Genomic DNA, 22,000 nt, shown 5'->3' with positions numbered 1-22,000 from the left:
TGAGCAATAAAATTGATCTCTTCCAAGTAGTTGCTCTACTTTGAAATGTCCCATATCTTCTTGTAGTTCTTGATATACTTGCCTTTTTGTATTTTTCAGGTAATACCAGTTGATTTTGAAACTTGTTTTTTTTCTGATAAAGTATTCCATCTGTATCGAACTGCAACTGATATCATTCACACATCAGGGTGGTGATCTTAACACATCCTACTGTGTTCTCTTGGTTATTCAGTTTGTGCACAAGGACTTATAATGAAGAATTTTAACAACTGCTGGATCTTCCTTCTGAGCAGCCAAACTATCATCATGGAATAGGCTTTATGGTGGATTTAATGCCCATGGAGAAGTCTTCTATTGCCAAAGAATTGGCAGTAATAACTGCTAACTAAGATACTTTGTCATTTCTTTGTACGTCCAAGAACTGTAAGACAGCATTAACAAAATGTTTGCTTCTTTTCTGACCATTCTGTCTTGTATTTTTCCATATCAAGGGTGATTCTGGGTAACCTCTGTTTCCACATTAGATTTCCCTGCATGATATTTAACTGTGAAGTAAGTCAGCCAATTCTGCAACCCACTGGTGTGCTGTGGTCTTCAGCCTGGCAGAGGTGAAGACATAGGTTAGCAGGTTGTTATCACTGTAAACTGTAAAAGACTGTGCATAATAATAGTCACAGAATGTATCAGTTATGGCCCATTTCAGAGGTTCAGTTTTCCTGAGTGAAGGTGATAATTCTTTACTGCAGTTAGAGTTCTTGTCCCATATCTGATGGGTGTTACAAGACTGTACCTAGTCCCTTATTGGAAGCATCTACATCGGGGTAGGCAACCTATGGCACACGTGCCAAAGGCGGCACTCACGCTGATTTTCAGTGGCACTCACACTGCCCGGGTCCTGGCCACTGGTCCGGGGGGCTCTGCATTTTAATTTTAAATTAAGCTTCTTAAACATTTTAAAAACCTTATTTACTTTACATACAACAATAGTTTTTCTATAAGTCTATAATATATAACTAGAGACCTTCTAAAAACATTAAAATGTATTACTGGCACGCAAAACCTTAACTTAGAGTGAATAAATGAAGACTCTGCACACCACTTCTGAAAGGTTGCCGACCCCGATCTACATGAAGAATAAAGGGGAAGTTATTAGTGGCTATACCAGGCAGTCAATCAGCTGGTTTAATAGTCTTTGATGTTGGTTGTGATGCTTTATGGAATATGGGAGACCATTTATAATATTAGCGATACCAATATTCTAAAATTGCAAGGACTCTGACCAGCTATGCCATGTAAGGTATCTGAAAATGTTATGATTTGCCAAGTATGATAATTTTGTGTTTGTTTGTATAACCTTTTGTATTGTGAGTTATAGATATGTAAGCTATATCTGTATTTCAAACTTGTGCGGTGCATCTGGGTGACACCCTCAGACAGATAGGTAGTGCTGATGCCAAGCCTGTTCAATGGCCCATCAAGGGTCATCAGCTGTACAATGAACCCATTGAAAGGAACCAGGAAATACACCTTTGAGTCAGCAAGGCATGTGGTATGCCTGTGGACAGAACTCTAAGGCTTTTCCTTGCCATGTGCTGGGCAGCTTGTGTTTGGGACAAAGGAAGTACAGGCCTCATGGCAAAAGACTATAAAAGGCAGCTGCATCATCTCCATTTTGTCTTCATTCCTGCTTCTTACCTCTGGAGTAACTTTTTTTTCTCAAACTGAAGCTCTGAACAAAGGATTGAATAACTCATCCAAGCTGTGGATGTGTTCCAGACGGACTTTCAAACCAGCAAACTCACCAATACTGCTAAGAACCTGTTATATGAACTTTGAATCTCTGTCTGTATCAGAGTGCTTTATCATTTAAAAACTCTTCTTGTTTCTTTTTTCTTTATAATAAACCTTTAGTTTTAGACGCTAAAGGATTGTCTGGCAACATGGTATTTTGGGTAAGATCCAACCTAATATTGACCTGGCAATGTGGCTGGCCCTTTGAGGTTCAGAAGAACATTTTGTACAGTGAGCAGAGTTTTTTTTTAAATAACTTCTCACTGTACTGGACCTAAGTGCTGATTGGGAGCCAGAGAACTGGAATGCAATAAGAGGGCTGTGTGAGGAATCAGAAGTACAGTTTGTGACTGGTTGGTGAGTTTAACTTCACTGTTACTCCAAAAACTGGTGGTTCTCTTCTCTCCCTTTTGCAGCCTGCCCTGCCCTGGGCATTTTCAGTGAAGGCTACCCAGGTCACATTGGAGGGTATCTGTCCAACAGACCCCATCTCTTGCCTTTTGGTTTTCTTCCTTTTCAGAGTCCACTTTTGATGGTATTGTATGTCAGATTCCCATGGAACAGACAACCAGTCCTATAAGGGCTTTGCTATTTGGGAAAAGTCTTGAATATACTTCTATAGTAGATGAGGAAACCTAGCCACTTGAGAAGTACTCTGCAAAAGTGTAAACCACCTGTGAAATATTTGTCAACCCTACCCCAGAAAACAGAACTACTGCTAAAGAAAGACTTGAGACAACAGGACAGATTGTGAACTCCCACCAAAAAGGTTAAACCTAAACCATTTGGCTTATCAAATTTAAAGTTGTGAAGCCCACTCCCCTCTTATGAAGTCTGAGCTCCAGAGTGCTGAGTGCGCTAATGCAAGCGCTGCTAGCCCAAGTCTGTCGAACTGCACTCATAGCCTCACTGCTGAGGGCTGCATAGGAATACCCTGTGAGGCTCTGCAGTGACAGCCTGATAATATCCACTAGCACAAGAAATGCAGCCAAATGGTTATCTGAAATTCTAACCTGCATTAAGGTGGGGCAAGATCAATGTGGTTTTATGGTATTAGTAAGCATTGGGAGGAGCATGATAAGAATGTGTTCAGGAACATGTGCTTGCAAGGCTTACCATGCCCAAAGTACATTCCTTTGGCAGAATAGTAACTAGCCTGGAAGCGTGACTCACACTGGGATGTGTGTGCGTCAGGTGCATATCACAAAGGCTCTTGATTCACTCACTTCCTGCCTGATATGTTTTGAGAACAACATTCAAAATGTGCGCACACAGCACAGTAAAAGCTCTTAGGCCATGAGTAAAATAAATATGTTCAGCCATGAGTGCAAAGGGAAGTTATAAACAAACGCAGCAATTCTAGTTCCTCCTTATCAAAGCAGCACTGTGACATTTCTTACTAAATTTCTGCAACTCACATTTACTGGGTCACTAAATACGACTCTGCCAACTCACTGACTGCACTACCACTAGAAAGAGGTTAGGTAACAGCTCCAGCCCAGCAAAGTTCCAGGTTTTACTTCATCAGTTTCCAATATATACTATTTTCTACAGAAACTTCATCAGGAACACTCAAAAATATGGTAGCACCATTGCCCAGTGACATGACGGTAAAGACTATGGATATCCGTATATTAGAGATGACCTCAAACTGCGGAAATCAGACCTGTGTATCAAATCCCAGTAAGTTTGAGAATGTTAAAATCCAAAGAGTTGGATCAGGCCTTTTTTCCCTACAGTATCTATAGTACCGGATTTACCATGGTGCCAATGGCTCCATAGTGCTGGGCCCAAGCTCAGAAAGGGGGGAGCCATAACACTCACTTCCTCCCCTCTTGCAGTGCGGCACAGGTGGAGGCTCTGAGAGTGAGGAGCTGAGAACCCATGGGGCCCTGGGAGCTGTAGTTCCTTGGCCAGCTCCCTGCTTATAGAGCCAGCCCTGGAGCAAGGAAGGAACTACATTTCCCAGCATTCCCTTGGCAGCTATCAACAGGAAAGGGAGGGAGTGGGGACCCCATGCGCTGTAGCTTGCTGTGAATGGAGAGCTGGCTGCTAGAAGGGGGTGGCACTGTGAATGGAGAAGAAGTAAGTCCATTTGGGGGGGTCTTAGGAGGGGGCAGTCAGGGGACAAGGAACAGGGAGGCTTAGGTAGGAGGTGGAGTCCTGGGGGGCAGTTATGGGCAGGGGTCCCAGGAGGGGGCAGTCAGGGGACAAGGAGGGGGGGGAGGGTTGGGAGTTCTGAGGGGGGGAAAGGGGCAGGGCCAGAGGCGGGGCTAGGGGCGGGGCCAGGGCAGGATGGGGGCGGGGCTCCTCACGTCCTCTTTTTTGCTTGCTGAAATATGGTAACCCTAGATAAGTAAGGGAGGGAAGGCTCTACTAGAGGACCTGGGTAGCTTTAGATACAGTACCAGCCATGTGGGAGGATTTCCACATCTGAGCCATGGAAGCAGAAATTGGCTTTTCCTTTCCAGATTTATCCAATGTTCAGAAAGGGAATCTAGCACTTGCCTTCCAGATTTGAACACTCAAAATTCAGGAGTGCTCAAGCTCAATTTAGGCTGCAGTTACTTCATGTCTCCCAAATCAAATATGCTGATCCACTAACTTGCTATAGAAAAAGTAGGGTAAAATTGAGCAACAAATGCTGGCATCTCCCCAGTGCTAACTAGGACAGGAATTGCTATTTTCAACAGCCATTACCATTTTTTTTTTTTTTTTTTTAGTTTTGTTTCCTTTAAAAGGAAGACAGTAATATTGCTTGTGCAAATTCCCCATAGAAATGAAGAATGGAACAAAAGAATAACAAAGGTACTTTAACTTTTCCTCATGTATGTAGGACAGTCTTATGATATGGATCCAGATATCCTGCAATCACACAAGCTGAAAATTGTTCTACTTTAATGCAGTTTTGTAACCATGCGGGAACCAGTCCTGTCTGTGTTCTGTGCACATCCAAAATTCCTACTGAATTTAGAAGTGCCTTGCTTTTGTGACCATACTACCTGATATTTTCAGCCCTAGTAAGCTAAGCAGGTTTACATTTAGTAATTGGGCAGGAGGCCTCTCAGAAAAAGTTAGGTGCTGTAGGCGGTGTTGCTTATTCACTAGGTAATGAGACCTTCCTGTTACAATAGTAAACCAGTGCAGCATAGAATGCACTTTGCTCCTAGAGTCTAGAATGGGGTCCTTTGCTTTTATACACAGCCCATTAAAGATAATGAAAAGACTCTCCCACTCCAACAGGCTTTGGACAGAACTGATTATACACAGGGTAACTCCACTGTCTTCACAGGATCCTGGTCCCACAGCAGAGGGGGGCCCAGTGAGCTTGTTGCAGAGCTGCTGCTCAGGGCTGGGAACCTCCTGGCACCCCAGCCTCCAAAATCATTCAGGCTGCACTTTCTGCACAACTATGTGCTAGCTGAGGGGTGCATGGGAATTGGTGGTCTCTGCTGCAGGTGATGGGCATCTCAGGTACTTAAAGCCATGGCCTAGAGAAGGGAAGTGTTTAACTGCAGAGTCTGCAGCTGCCTAGGGCCAGCGCTGAGGATTTATAGTCCCTAATGCCACTTTGCAAGGTTCAAGCATGGTCAGCCTTGGAATTGCCACCCCTCCCATGACCAGTAGCTGCAGCCATCTAACGCTGGCCTCTGACAATTTGGCCCCATGGCTTTAGCCAGAGAAGCTGCAGGTGGCTCTGTGACTACTGGGGGCTATTAAGCTAGAGCAGATAAAGAAACTGGAATTAACCTCAAGGAATGGAGGTCACCAGTAGGAAAGGAATGTCAAGGGGAGCAGGGAAAGAGGAAGCAGGTCAGGCTTGCAGTGGGAGAATAGCCCCAGCTGGTTGGGGAGCATGTCCAAAGTGGAAAGGAAACAAGCGTGGGGTGATTGATCAGGTAGTAGCTAGCATGTAGATGGGAGCAGAGGGAGAAAGCCCTTGGGAATCTGAAGACACCAGCCTAAGTCCTCACTTTGGGGAAATGGTGTTTGCAAGTGGCTTGCTTAAATGGCAGGATGGGTGCTGAGGGAGTGATTTGGCAGAATTGATCAGGTATCTGCTGGCTTTGGAACTTTGAGCTGAGACTAGGATCACATACAGTGACTGGTGACATAGGGGGGTACTGGAGACATGGCTATAGAAGGTCTGAATGAGGAAGGAGATAAATCTTTGGGGAGTTTCCCTGATCACTATGAAAGTTCTGCTCACTGTGGACACTGGTAAACCCACATGGGTACAGCTCAATGAGAAAAACTGGGGGCTGAGGGAGCTGTGTATGGCAATGCATATGGTCATGTAGAGGTGTGTGATCAAAATGAAAAATGTCTCTGAAATTCAGTACTGGGTATACCAGGGGTAGACAACCTTTCAGAAGTGGTGTGCCGAGGCTTCATTTATTCACTTTAATTTAAGGTTTCGCGTGCCGGTAATACATGTTAACGTTATTTAGAAGGTTTCTCTCTATAAGTCTGGGGTGTGTGTGGAGGTGCAGGGCAGAAGGTTGGGTGTTGGGGGGGACTTGAGGTCAGGGTGGGGGGTTCAGGGCAGAAGGCTGGGGTGCTCGGCTCGTGGGGGTGCTCCCAGCCCCCTGCCATGAGCCATTCAGGGCAGGGGGCTGGGAGGGATATGCCCTGTTCCACCCCCTTCCCCAAGGCCCGTCCATAACTCTCTCTGCCGGCTCTGCTGCGCTCCCCCTCGCAAGGGCCATCGCCGGCAGGGAGGGGGAGGGGGAGAAGGAGGGGCCGGAATGCACCACGCTGTGGGAAGAAGCAGGGGAGGAGGGAAGCTTGGCTGCCGCAGGACCAAGCTTCTGACTCCGCAGGGGAGAGCGGTGGGCGGCGGGGGACCGGGACATCCCCCCCCCCCCCCCCACACACACACACCGCTCTCCCCTGCGGGGGCAGGAGGCAGAAGCTTGGTCCTGCGGCAGCCAAGCTTCCCTTGTCCCTCGCTTCTTCCCGCAGTGTGGCGCTTCCAGGCCCCTCCTCCTCCTCTCACCGGGCAGGCAGCGTGCCGCTCAAAATCGGCTTGTGTGCCGTGTTTGGCATGCGTGCCGAAGGTTGCCGACCCCTGGGGTATACTATGGCACCAATGGCACTGCCACACCAGGCCCACACTCGAAGCCCACAATGACTACGTAGGGGCCCACAAATATGTTTAGCGCTGGGGCCCACAAAAGGTTAATCCGGCCATGGTTATCTACTCCATACCCCATGTTTGAAGGTACCTGGGTATACTAGCAACATGTATAGGATATGCAAACTCACATGGATCCTCTAGAGCCCAGAAGAGACAAATGCTGGAAGAAGGGATGGGGGCACAGGAGGAAAAGAGTCCCAGTCTTTCTGATCCAGTGACTAAATGGAATTCCAATATGGAATTGAACTTTGGAGCCCAGGGCGGTAGACCTCCCTGACTTGGGATAGCTAAGATTCTCATTTGCATTTCTAGCTATCATTTACAAAGTGCAACTGTACTCCACTTAGGGTGACCAGATGCCCTGATTTTTATAGGTACTATCCCAATATTAGGGGCTTTGTCTTACATAGGACCCTATTACTCCCCCACCTCCAACCCAATTTTCACACTTGCTGTCTGGTCACCCTAACTCCATTGCTGCAGCAGGGGACTTAAAGATCCTCACACACTCTTTTTGTAAAATGAGAATATTACATTTTGGGGTGTATCCCAAAGAATCCCCTTAGCAATCCTTAGCCGGCCTTGTTCACAACGATGCTTTCATAGTGGACATAATTTGGTTATGTTTTGACAGGTGGAGCAATAAAACATTTTGCAGGCTGTCACTGATGCAGTAAGGCCTGCAGCTGGCCATCATGCTATAGGGCAATAGTGCTGCTGCAGTGTAAGGCAGTGAAAGTCTCTGCTGAAGGAGAGAATTTGTGATAGCAGTAGCTTTACCAGTTTCAGGAGGCTATGAGGGGCTCTCCCAGATGAACTTTTCCTGCTGATTCACTTCCATGCTTTTTGGATGTGCTGCTTACTGAAAAATTCCAGACAGTCCACACAGAATGTTTTAGCATAAAATAAACACACCTCAAACGGAAATTCAATTTTTTGCTCACTTCTGCCTAATTTTTTTAAAAGTTTGATCCAGAAGCTAAATAAAATCACACAGACAAGTGAATGTGGCTGGAGTGTAAATTAGAGGGACAATAGATTATAGAAAGGGCTTTTGATTTTTTGCTGTTGAAAAGTTGTAGTTTTGGCAGGTCTTTTGCAACATCTATTTTGGATTCTTTGATCTCCTATTTTTCCCCCCAGGATTTGTTTAAGGAACATATTAATGCCAGAGCTGGATTGAGGCAACCTGATGCTCTAGGCACACTTCAGCGTGGCAGAGGCCCCATGGCTCTATCGCTGGCCACCACCATGATTCTGTTCCTCACTTGTGTTGGCATTTCCCCATCCAGAAATGCAGGAACAGTGGCATAGAGTCCCCTTCTCCCCATCCCCAGATGTAGCATCAAGGGTTCCATTTTCCTCCTCAGAATGGGATTGGCAGGGATAGTACCAATAGAAGGAAAAGCGGTATTTAACCTTAGCTGCCACATTTTGTGTGGCTCCATTTGTCATATTTTATGCAAAAATCTAATTAGGATATGTACAAATAATTTGCAAATGGTCATATTCATCTGTTTCAAAGACACTGTGGGTTAGTGCCAATTAAAGCTATTGGAATGATACTGTTTCCCTTTGACAGGTTTCAGAGTAGCAGCCGTGTTAGTCTGTATCCGCAAAAAGAACAACAGGAGTACTTGTGGCACCTTAGAGACTAACAAATTTATTAGAGCATAAGCTTTCGTGGACTACAGCCCACCTGCTGCTTTGGTTGCACTCTGTTCACATTTTCAAGCTTTTCTTGAAACACCAAACAGGGCTAAGAGAACCTTAAAATAAACTGGGAAATGGACAAAAAGTGGAAAATGCAATGCTTTATAAAGCAAATACAAATATCAATCAGCACCCCTTCTTTCACCTGCAGGTCATCCCCCCACAGTGCCTGAGGGTTCAGAATATGACCCTAGTTGTTTAAGTAAGACATTAATGCAAAACTAACAGTTCTGATGCTCTGCTTTTCTTTGGAGCCAGTACTGACAAGTGGGGAGCAGTTGGAAGATGCAGTCATAAGGAACAATCACTGGAATCCAGGGTGTTAACAGCAAGCACAGCACTTCTGATAAACACACAGTCTGACAAAGAGATTCTGTACTGAAGTTCAAGGTACCAGAGTTTGGTACAAAGCAGAATTCAGAGTGTGGGTTGTTCTTTCCCTGAGGATCCTCTCAGCCTAACTAAGCAATGGCTGCAGGGGCATCCTGTAGGGAACTCATAACAGAAGACTCCACAGAAATGAGGGTAAGTTGGACCTCTCTGAATCAGAGGTGTTTCAAGGACAGGATACAGCCACCAGCTTTAATTCACTACTCAAAGTCTCAGCAGCGAAGCTTTCTCACAGCAGGCCACGTGAGGCTTCAATGAACCGGCACAGTGGCATTTAAGGCAGAAAAGGCAGTTTGGGAGGTGGAACTTTTCACAGGCATTGTGTCTTCTCCTGTGCTGGTGGAAGAGAGCTCTGGCTGGAGGAGATTGTGTGGAAATTTGGCATCAACTTTTGGAGCTGTAGTTTGAACATAGAAAAGAACCAGGTGCCAAGAACAAAATCCAGGACCCAACCTGCATGAGGGGAGGGGAGAAGCTGCTTCAAATATTGGCAATAGCAAGCACCAGAAAGAGAAAAGGGAAGAGGCTTAGCCCATATCTTAGGGGAGGGACTACATTTTGAGGCACTCAGGGCATGTCTACACTGGCAGAGTTACAGTGCCGGTAGTTACAGCGCCGCTCAGAGAGCGCAGAAGGAAAACTGCTGTTGTGTGTTCACACTGCCAGCTGGCTGCGCAATAGCGTGTTCACACTTGCAGAGCTATTTGGAACGCTGCACTCTGGGCAGCTATCCCACAAAGTACCTCTTTCTCTTTTGCCACTAAGACTTGTGGGATGGTGGAGGGGGTCGTGGGGCATCCTGGGTCTAGTCCCAAAGCCCCGTGATGCATTGCTTCTCATCCCAGCAATCCCTTTGCTTCCATTCGCATATGGTGCCATCTTTCGATGGTTTGTGTACTACGCGCCCTGCCTCTTTTGGGCTGCAGGAATGGATCTCAAACTGCTGACCGGTATGCAGCTCACTGACCAACACGTCACGAGTGGCAGTGGAGTTATTCCTTAAAATACAAAGGCAAAAGGAGTGTGACATTGATCTTGCCACTTGTAGTAGCTACGACACGAGATTGCTTGCTTGTGGCATTCACAGAGGTGCTGACCACAGTGAAACGCCGCTTTTGGGCTTGCGAAACAAGCACTGAGAGGTGGGATCACATTGTCATGCACGTCTGGGATGACAAGCAGTGGTTGGAGAACTTTCTCATGAAGAAAGCCACATTCATGGGACTGTGTGATGAGCTCGCTCCAGCCTGGCGGCGCAAGGACATGAGAATGAGAGCTGCCCTGTCACTGGAGAAGCACATGGTGATTGCACTGTGGAAGCTGGCTACTCCAGACTGCTACCAATTGGTTGCTAACCTAATGTGCCAAGACTACGTCTGCTCCTGTTTTCCCTGCCATCTCAGGACTCCAGCACCCTGTCTTGCTGAGCCAGAGTCTCCTGTCTGCTCCAACAAAGACCCAGGGTCTGAATTACTTGCCCCAAAGCTGCAGGTTTACCTGAAAACAGCTCACAGTAGTGTGCTTGTCTTTAGCACTCAGATGCCCAACTCCCAATGGGGTCTAAACCCAAATACATTTGTTTTACCCTGTATAAAGCTTATGCAGGGTAAACTCATAAATTGTTCGCCCTCTATAACACTGATAGAGCAATATGCACAGTTGTTTGCTCCCCCAGGTATTAATACATACTCTGAGTTAATAAGTAAAAAGTGATTTTAACACATACAGAAAGTAGGATTTAAGTGGTTCCAAGTAGTAACAGACAGAACAAAGTAACTCACCAAGCAAAATAAAATAAAATGCACAAATCTATGTCTAATCAAACTGAATACAGATAATCTCACCCTCAGAGATGCTTCAGTAGGTTTTTCCCTCAGACTGGACACCTTCCAGGCGCGGGCACAATTCTTTCCCCTGGTACAGCTCTTGTTCCAGCTCAGATGGTAGCTAGGGGGATTCTTCATGATGGCTCCTGTCTCCCCCTTTGTTCTGTTCCACCCCTTTATATATGTTTTGCATAAGGCAGGAACCCTTTGTCCCTCTGGGTTTCCACCCCCACTCACTGGAAAAGCACCAGGTTACAGATGGATTCCAGTTCAGGTGACAGGATCACATGTCACTGCAAGACTTCATTACCCACTTGCCAGCACACACATATATAGGAAGACTCTCAGATAAAACACAGCCATCTGCAGACAATGGTCCTGGTTAATGGGAGTCATCAAGATTCCAAACCACCATTAATGGCCCACACTTTGCATAATTACAGTAGGCCCTCAGAGTTGTATTTCATATTTCTAGTTTTAGATACAAGAGTGGTACATTTATACAAATAGGATGTAGATTATAAGCTTTGTAATGATACCATACAAGAGACCTTTTGCATGAAGCATATTTCAGTTGCATTATATTCACTTATCATATTTTTATAAAACCATATAGACTGCACAACGTCACAATGGGGCTGGGGATTGAGTGAGTCATGTGGTTCAGTCAGGCCTGAGGAAGATAAATTGGAGGCCTATGGAGAAGGCTGAGAAGGCCATGGATCATTTTCAAGGTGAGAAGGCCAAACTCCAGACAAGAAATTTGGGGAATTATGGCTGGAAGAGCAGGAAGACAGACCCGCAAGGAGGAGAGGCTGGACCCAGCTTTGGCTGGGGTGGAAGAGTGTGTGAACTGTGAAAGGAAAACAGACCCTCAAGGAAGAGGGGCTGGGCCCAGCCTGCTGCTGGAGTGGAGACTACTTTTGGTTGAAGTTCCATTTGTTTTAACCTTGTTGGCAGGACTTAATAAGTTGGACCCTGAAAGGGGAGCTTTGATTTGAGTATCTTCTGTGGTATGGAGTGATTGTGCCCTGAGGAGAGGGGAAACTGTTGCAGAGCTACCCCAGTACATGTGAGGGGACCACTGTGGAGGCTGGCAACCCCCTAATGCTCTTAACTAGTTTTAATTTGGAAAGCTCAAGCTCTTAATTTATTGCGCTATGATTAGACCTAAGGGAGAATAGTAGTCTTTTGCTCAGATATGAGGTGGTAATTCATTTTTTTTTCTTTTTTTGCAATCCCGTCCAGTGGCAGAATGATCCTTAGAACTGAATTTTTGCCAAGGGTGACATTGAAAGTCCATTTAATTACTTTGCAATTTGATTTTCTAAGAGAGAGTGCTACCAGTAGTATAATATGCATTTAAACCAAATGAATGTGATGATCCAAATACAACACTAAGGGTCTGATTCTGCAATCCTCTATTCATGAGGACTAGTGTGCTTACTTGTATGCGTGGTCCCTTTGAGGTTAATTGCCAGAAAACAGCCCTTAGTCTGCACATCTGAAATCATAAAAGGAGGGAGAGGAATTATTTAAGCTCAGTACCAGTGTAGACACAAGAACAAATGGATATAAACTGGCCATCAGGAAGTTTAGACTTGAAATTAGACGAAGGTTTCTAACCACCAGAGGAGTGAAGTTCTGGAACAACCTTCCAAGGGTAGCAGTGGGTGCAAAAGACATATCTGGCTTCAAGACTAAGCTTGATAAGTTTATGGAAGGGATGGTATGATGGGATAGCCTAATTTTGGCAATTAATTGATCTTTGACTATTAGCAGCAAATATGCCCAATGGCCTGTGGTGGGATGTTAGATGGGGTGGGATCTGAGTTACTACAGAGAATTCTTTCCTGGGTGTCTGGCTGGTGAGTCTTGCCCACATGCTCAAGATTTAGCTGATCACCATATTTAGAGTCGGGAAGGAATTTTCTTCCAGAGCAGATTGGCAGAGGCCCTGGGGTTTTTCGCCTTCCTCTGCAGCATGGGGCATGGGTCACTTGCTGGAGGATTCTCTGCACCTTGAAGTCTTTAAACCATGATTTGGGGACTTCCATAGCTCAGACATAGGTTAGGGGTTTATTACAGGAGTGGGTGGGTGAGATTCTGTGGCCTGCGCTGTGCAGGAGGTCAGATTAGATGATTATAATGATCCCTTCTCACCTTAAAGTCTATGACTCTATGGACCTTTGAGGTGAATGACTGCCAGTAGCTCCCATTGACTGAACATCCCTGAAAATCAAACTGCAGTTGTTTAGGTGTCTAAAAATGGATCTCAGAGCCAGGGTGGATAAAAATCAATGATTTAAAAAAAAATTAATAGTTTTTGTTTGTTTGTTTAAATCTAATAATTTTTTTTGATAAAATGGTTTTTGAGGAAAGAAACCAATTTAAAGATAGTTTTAATTAAGATACATTATAGCTCAAAGATATCTCATCATGGAATAAGGATTATAAATAATAATTCTATAGCATGAGACAATATATTCATGCAATGTTTAAGAAAAGTTTTGTAAATGAGTTCCAATAGTTCATGGATTAGGAACCTAATCTTATGGAGTTCCAGGGGCTTCTGTATAGATTATTTAGGTTAATCTTTCTATCTACCCAATGGGACTCAGTGCTTAGTCTAGAAGATACCATCAGATAGGCTTAGTTTTGCATTTTTCAAACTGTGGATTTGTGTCTCCAGAGATAACATGCTTGTTAACAGCAAAAATGTTTTAAAATAAATAATATATAGAAATATAGGGAAATAACAGACCTCAACCCTATTGTCCCTCTGCAAATTTGTGTACACCGAATCAATCACTCACCTCTCTCTAAAGTGCAAAGTTTCAAAAAGTTCAATGAATAGAAGATTGTTGGGGATGGAATAGATCTGGACAAGGAGAAGAAGTCTAGAGATAAATGTGAAAAGGGAGGGACAGGCGGTAGAAACAAAAGTGAAACTGTTTGAGCAGCATATTCCAGAAGGCTTGAGGTCTTTCTGAGTGTAGCCTTCATTGATTTTTAATGAAGTTCCTCTGCCTGTGGGTAAGACAGGCATGTGTGCAAAATGCAAACAGTGCAACAAAGAAATGCAAGGTCTGGTTGCCCGAATGAAACAACATCATGAGAAGTGTTCCTTCTCAGGAGGAAGCTGCATTGAAGATGATGAAAGGAATATGTCTGAACAGCAGGATCTTCAGGTTGGTAAACTTTTTTTTATTTTATACTGGTTTCTTAAGGACTGCCTGTCTTCCTTCTAGACTGTTCTTGAATTCTTATGTTTGAGCAAAAAATATAATTGTTACTCTATGGTACTATCACTTTAGATGCAGTTGTGATAAAAAAAAATAAATAGCTGAAATAGGCAGATCTTCCTTTCACAATTTCATCTTTAAAGTAGTACTGAGTATCAGTGAATGCAATGAGTAATACTAAATGAGCAGTATGGTGATAATTCAATAACTGCATTGACTTATTTTGTTTAGGAGAATCCATCCTCAACATACAGGATTCTGAAGACTATCCACCTTCAAGATCACCATCATTTTCTACAGTTTCAGAGTTATCTGCCAATGATAGTGTTTGTCACATCATGTATGTCACATAGCCACAGTATATCACCTGTAGCAAAAAGAAAAAAAAAATCTCCATCATCCAGAAACAACCAGAGATAAGTTTGTGATAAGAACCAGCAGATTACAAAAAGAGGTAATTGATGAAAAAATTGCCTAGAGTGTTTATGCAACAAACTCTCCTTTCCGTATGATAGAGAACCCACACTTCATTAACATGGTTCCGTCATTAAGACCAGGATACAGTCCACCCAACAGAGCAGATGTCGCAGTCAAATTGCTGGATAAAGTGTATGAAAGTGTGCAAAAGGTCTAGAGGGTGAAATTGTTAACCTGAGTCTTGATGGGTGGAGCAGTGTGCACAATGATCCTGTTGTATGTGCTTGTGTGACAACAGAAGAAGGGAACGTCTTCCTTACAGAAACAATTGATACATCAGGGAATGCACACACAGCAGAATACTTACAAAAAGTAGCAGTAAAAGCTATAACGAACTGTGGGGGGAAAAAATTCAAATGGCTAGTACGCAGCTTGGTTACAGACAATGCTGCAAATGTATCCAAGATGAGAAGAAATTTAGAAGAGAGTGAAGGGAGTCCCAAGCTAATACCATATGGTTGCAGTGCTCATTTGATGCACCTCCTAGCTAAAGACTTCAGTGTTCCAGCAATAAAGGCTAATGTTGTTGAAATTGCAAAATACTTCCGTAACAACTACTTGCAGCAGCTTCTCTGGAAAAAAGTAGGAGGAACCAAGCTAACTCTCCCACAAGACATGTGATGGAACTCAGTAGTGGACTGTTTTGAGCACTATATCAAGAACTGGCCTAATCTGATGACAGTTTGTGAACAAAATTGTGAAAAAATAGATGGCACTGTCACAGCCAAAGTTCTCAACATTGGGCGAAGAGACATATTGAACACATGCTGAGTACCCTGAAAGCCTTGAACAAAATGCAGGGAAATAGCTGTTTTATTGCTCATGCTGATGAAATTTGGAAGGAACTGAGTAAGATCTTAAAAAGAAAAACATGCAATGACAGAGTTAAATTACAAGCATTAAAAAAACAAATGGGATAAGCACAATCTCCAGCTCATTTTCTTGCAAATATTCTCAATACTTGGTACCAGGGTCAAACCTTAACTGCTGAAGAAAAGTTGGCTATGACATGGACATCCAGCAATCATCCCTCCATAATGCCAACTATAATAAACTTCAGAGCTAAGGGTGAACCATTCAAGAAATATATGTTTGCTGACGATGTTTTAAAGTAAGTCACACCAGTGAACTGGTGGAAGTCACTTAAGCACTTGGATTCAGAGACTGTTGAAGTGATAATCTCACTTTTAACAGCAGTAGCTTCTTCTGCTGGTGTAGAAAGAATAATTTCTTCCTTTGGACTAATTCATTCCAAATTGAGAAATCGTTTGGGACCTGAAAAAGCAGGAATGCTTGTTTTTCTTTTTCAGATTATGAAAACACAGAAAAAATGAAGGTGAAGACGACTGAGTTAGCTGTAGAAGCCAATATTTTAAGTTTCTCATGTTGACCTGGCTGACATAATCGATTTAATTTTTGTTTTTTATTTCAAAAAATATTTCATTAACTATTTTAGTTAAAACAATTTTAACAAAAAGAAACTTGATTTTAAAAAAAACTTGAATGTTTAACTAAATTCAAAAATTCATATGCTTGTTTTGTTAAAATATTATGTTTGCTGTTGTTGAAGAAGAAAATCCAGAATACATAACGTTGTTGTTGTTTTACTTAAATGTCTGGTGATGTCCTCTTCCTAATACAGCTGGGGTCGGCATCCTATGGCACGCGAGCCGATTCTGAGTGGCACGCTGCCTGCCCGGTGAGAGGAGGAGGAGGAGGGGGGGGCGGAAAGTGCCAGGCTGGAGGAAGAAGGGGGAGGAGGAAAGCTTGGCTGCCGCAGGACCAAGCTTCTGCCTCCTGCCCCTGCAGGGGAGAGCGGTTGGGGGGGGGAGGGGGTGTCCCGGCTCCCCGCCCCACTCAGCCCCCCCGCCCACTGCTCTCCCCTGCGGGGGCAGGAGGCAGAAGCTTGGTCCTGCGGCAGCCAAGCTCACCCCCTCCCCCGTTTCTTCCCACAACGTGGTGCATTCCAGCCCCTCCTCCTCCCTCTCCCTCTCCCTGCTGGCGATGGCCCTTGCGAGGGGGAGGGGGAGCGGAGCAGAGCTGAGCGCAGTGTGCTCCCTGCTCTGTAGAGGAGGCAGAGAGAGGTAGGGACGGGCCTTGGGGAAGGAGGTGGAACAGGGCATGTTCCTCCCAGCCCTCAGGGCAGAGAGCACCCCCACGAGCCGAGCACCCCAGCCTTCTGCCCTGCACCCCCACACACCCCCAGCCTTCTGCCCTGACCTCCCCCCAATATCCAGCCTTCTGCCCTGCACCCCCACGCCCCCCAGCCCTCTGCCCTGACCTCCCCGCAACACCCAGCCTTCTGCCCTGCACCCCCCACACACACCCCAGCCCTCTGCCCTGACCTCAAGTCCCCCCGCTCAGCCCGCTGCAGGCCTAGGTGAACAGAACCCCAGGCTGGAAGCGGGCTGAGCAGGCTGGCGGCGTAAGATCAGCATTTTAATTTAATTTTAAAGGAAGCTTCTTAAACATTTTGAAAACCTTGTTTACTTTACATACAACAATAGTTTAGTTATATAATATAGACTTATAGAGAGAGACTTTCTAAAAAACGTTAACATGTATTACTGGCACGCGAAACCTTAAATTAAAGTGAATAAATGAAGACTCGGCACACCACTTCTGAAAGGTTGCTTATCCCTGTAATATAGCATGGCAAGAATAAATATCTGCTTCAATTACCTTTGGTAAATGAAATAACCAATCATTAATTTTCTGATATAACTGTAAAACTAATCTGAAAAGTTTTCAAAATAAATCACTTAATGTATAGTGTGTACCTTCTAAAAATGAAACCTACATTTATCTCTGAGTTGTGAAGAATATGTATTAAGGTTATAACAACCAACAAGATTGCACTTTTATGTAGAAATCCATGATTAAATCTAGTCTTCCTGACTAGTGATTTAAATCAAATCCACCCTGCTTGGAGCCTTACTTGAGGCACTCGTGGTTGAAAAGTTTTGGCTATAGCCATTATGCATTAAGGAGAGCTTGTAAAAAAATAGGCAAATCAGCTCCATCAACCGAGGAAATCAAGAGCTCATTCCATCAATCTGTATTTTCATAATAAACACTTTTTGAGAACAATGTTTTCCCTGTCAATATAAACAATTAAAAAAAAAAAAACAACAACTCATAACCCTTTTTTATTTTCGTTTCCTGGGAGGAAGTTGGTTTTGTCACCACTGGAAAAGCTAAAATAGACTCAAAGCATGTAGCTGCAAAAACAATTATATTTCTCAACATAAGCTCACATTTCTTTTGTTAAAGGTCCTTTCATTTAAAAAAAAAAAAAAGTAACAGTCCAGTGACTACTCACATGTAAAAAGAGATGATCAATCTGTAATGATGCTCTCGTGCATCCATCAGAACTTGTCCAGGCAATATACAATCTGATTCATTTAGACTGCCTCAGTCAGGATGAAATTCACTGTGGTGCATAAGACCCGTGCTTCACTAGCTTTGTGCATTTCTTATCATTAACCAGAGACTGAGCTTTATTTTATGAAGCTAGTACAGTAGTTTCTATTATAGAATCCTGCTATTTAAAATGAACCTTTAAGATCGGTATGTAGGGTAAGTAGAGTGCACAGTTTAATGTACTGTACTGGAACACTTGACTTGAATTTTTTACAACATGTTTTGCTTGATTTATTGAATCAAAGATTAATCAAACATTATTAGGAATGAAATAAATTAAAAAGTAAAGTTAATAGTTTCCAGCCTCTTCACAATGACTTATGCTGCCGTGCCTGAAACTGTATCTTTTAATCCAGGGGTTCTCAAACTGTGGGTTGGGAACCGAAAGGGGGTCGCACCCCCATTTTAATGGGGTCACTGTGGCCAGCATTAGACTTGCTGGGACCCAGGGCTGAAGCTGAAGCCCGAGCTCCACCTCCACCCAGGGCAGCAGGGCTTGGGCTCCGCCCCCTCCCCCAGGGTCATGTAGTAATTTTGTTGTCAGAAGGGGGTCGCAGTGCAGTGAAGTTTGAGAACCCCTGTTTTTGCCTATTACGCTGTGCTCTACAAGGCAGACCTATAGTGCTTCAGCATAGATTAGCTCCACTGTAGTTTAATACCTCTTTGGGCACTACGTTAAAATGCATTCTAGAATGTACCATTGTATCGATCTAATCTACACCTGTTTTACTAGAGTTGGTTCATAATGTGCACAATTGTTTAATTATCTTATGCATCTGACAAGAATGACAGCACTATTGAGCAATCATTTATGTAAGATGATGCATGAGTTTTCTTGGTTTGTGCGCCTACTGCAGTAATAGTCTTGAAGGATGAATAGTAGCTGACCAGGCAAAAATCATCTGAAGACTGTTTAGACTTTTGGGTACTATCTTATTGCAACTACACACTGATCCTTTTTAGTACTTAGATACTGGATTTTTTAAAAGGAGACCTGGAAAAGAAAATCAAGGTGTGCTCCCTTTTTCACTCCTTTATGACATGTAAAGAAGACCTGAGGGTTTTTAATAGAGCTGGTGGGGAGATTTCTTTTGAAATGTTTTTTGTCACAGAAAATAGTTTCAGAAAAATTGAAATTTTGGGATTTATTTTTCCCCATTGAGAAAATCTAAATGAAGCTTTTTTTTCAGATTGAACCAAATAGATACACTTTAGTCTGAACCAATTGATACATTCTGTTATGGGTCAGTCTGACATTAAAATGTGTCTGTGAGCTGCTTGGTGCCTCATGCCTCAAGTGCCACATTCTTGCATTCTCTTCTGAAGGCTGGGCTCCCTGGCTGGATTATATCTTCCATGATGCAGCATGGTCTTGTAAAAGTGGTGTACATAAAGGTACAGTCTGTCCCAGTGGCTGCTAACAGTTGACCTGAAATCTGTTTTCACTCCAGGATTGTGGAGTGTAATCACGTTGTAATTCAACTCTGTTAAAATGCTAATGATATGAGGCCATATCTTTATTTAAGATGGTGCTGAGGCAAGAACATTTTGTAAGTTAGCACAGAATGAGGCCATAAATCTTTGTAGCTTAATAATGCTCTCATTACTAAATATGCTACTTACAGTAGTACAGTTCATCAGCTATATGTCAGAAATGGGGGTATGGTGAGGAATCTTCCTCCATGTCACTGTTTTTGCAAAACTACTTCCAACCTCACTACTTCCAAAACGGTTGGTTAGTTAATGCTGCTGGAGGCAGTATCAATAGGCATGGTGGGAAGGGGCAAGTTCACCTTATCAGCAGGAAACAGTGACAGCCTGGTTTCTGCACACCCCATGCTGCCATCTATTGGCAGGAGGAGCAAACGCACACCACCTCCCCCAACATATGTGAATGTTAGAATGGTGATCTTCAGGGTTCCAATAACTTTACAAGTATTAGTGCAGCCTATGTGGTAGTGGTGATTTTTCTTCCTGCCCATCATGCAGACATTACAAGAGGATGTGACTCAACTTCTGAGCCTCTGTTGTCAGAGTTGTTCTAGACCCAAGTACACCTAGTTTGTATGCTTATTGTTGCTAGAGGAGCATATGACTTATAGAGAATGTCTGTGAGGGATCATGGGCCTTGAACCTGGGTCCAGGGGTCCCCAGGCCGCAATTGCCACCCAGGAACTCACCCGAGCAACCAGAGAAGCTCCTAATTGGAGGAAACATCCAGTACCCCCAACTGATTGGCTGAGGAGTTCTACATAAACCAGGAAGTAGTACAGGAAGTTGTCTGAGCAACTAGACACTCTCTAGCTGGCTGCTTATCTGTACCTCTCCTGCTTATTTGACTCCTGGTTCCTGTCCTCCTTATCCCAGACCCTGTCTAGTCCCAGTTCCTGCTTTCCTGCTCCTTAGCCATACCCTTGTCTTTGTCTCTGGCCCTCAGCTTGGCACCTGATGCTGTCTTCGGCTCTGACCTTAGGGTCTGACCATTAGACCTGACTTCTATTCTAATTGCTCGGCCTGACTGCTCATGCCCCAGTCATTGCAATGACCTTCTCATTATTTGACTTTAATTATAATTTGCAGGAACAAATACACAAACAGAAGAAAAATATTTTGCTCATCTACTGTATCTTTGTTTTTCTTGCAGATGTGCACATTGCTATGAGAAAAGGCAATATGTAAAAACAATTCAGGAAACGTGATATCGGGAGGTGCTATGTGCTGAATCAGGATCTCATTAGTAAGGTTGATCTGGATGGTGAATGGAGTTTTTGTGATGGTCAACAGAAGCTGTGAGAAATTTAGTTCATATCAACAACATGTAGCTGTTAATTTTACCAAAGGCTAATGATAATGTTGTATGTGGTACATCAGGCACTTATTATTGGAGAGGTCTGGCTCTTTCTCCTGCCCCCAAAATAGGTTTTTCACCAGTGTTACTTTTTTCTATATGAAAAAAGGTTCAGTGTTTCAGAAAAAACCCGACCAGCATCAATTCAAGAAGTTTTTACACTTATTATAAATGCTAAATTTTTAGGTCCATAACCATGGTAAAATTTCTCTTAAAGAGTCAAATTAAAAAAATGAAGGCTTTAAAAAAACTGAAATAGCTCCTGGATGGATTAAACAAGTTAACGCACAGTCATGTAGGAAATTCTTACCTCACTGGTTTTAATTTTACTGCAGTTTTCAGTATGCTTTTCAAGAGGTGAACTTTCATGCTGAGCAAATTTTAAATCATGTATACATATATTTTTAGCTATTTGTCCCATATTTTGTTACTCTACATTTGAGCAATTATTCAAACATGAATGTCTGTACTAAGCCCTTTGTCCTAGTTGAGCCTGAAATGGGCTCATTGTTCTGTGTTTGTGACATCAGTCCTATGCTGTGGAAACCAATATATCACAAATTCAGTATGGCAGGATCATGGGAAGATGATTAGACAGAGCAAAAATTTAAATATTTAAGGCCAAAGCCTTAAGTCTTTACTCCAGTAAAACTCCATTTGCTTTAGTGTGTGTCCTGCCTTAGTGAAAACTAAGGACCATAGCAACTGGCACACATAGCTCAGTGGTTTGAGCATTGGCCTGCTAAACCCAGGGTTGAGAGTTCAATCCTTGAGGGGGCCACTTAGGGATCTGGGGCAAAATCAGTACTTGGTCCTGCTAGTGAAGGCAGGGGGCTGGACTTGATGACCTTTCAAGGTCCCTTCCAGTTCTAGGAGATGGGATATCTCCATTATTATTATTATTATATACATCACCTACCAAATATTGCAAAACTTAGAAAAACAAGTGGATAGATTTGTATTGGTTTATGTTGTGAAATTTTCAAATGCCAGGCCTCTCTCTCTCTTTTTAAAAGTGATTTTTCTTTTTGCACTTCATTACACCAACAGCTGTAAAATACTTCCCTTCCCCTCCTTTAGAATGTATGATCTTTGACCCCTGTTATAAATTGTTCCTTCATACACCTGTCTGGCACATGAACCATGC

At 43.5% G+C, this 22,000-nt stretch overlaps 1 long non-coding RNA gene across 1 annotated transcript; it reads left to right on the top strand.

The window, feature by feature from the left end:
* The first annotated feature begins 3,778 nt into the window (after positions 1–3,778).
* Positions 3,779–21,994, top strand: LOC135979641 (uncharacterized). Its single transcript, XR_010596908.1, has 3 exons — positions 3,779–3,876; positions 4,515–4,599; positions 20,650–21,994. It is a non-coding gene; the product is annotated as an uncharacterized LOC135979641 (long non-coding RNA).
* Positions 21,995–22,000: the final 6 nt, after the last annotated feature.

The sequence above is a fragment of the Chrysemys picta genome, unplaced genomic scaffold, assembly GCF_011386835.1.
Source record: "Chrysemys picta bellii isolate R12L10 unplaced genomic scaffold, ASM1138683v2 scaf1083, whole genome shotgun sequence".
NCBI lineage: Eukaryota > Metazoa > Chordata > Testudines > Emydidae > Chrysemys > Chrysemys picta.
Note: the sequence above shows the minus strand (reverse complement) of the source record. Positions and strands in the feature narration are given on the sequence as shown.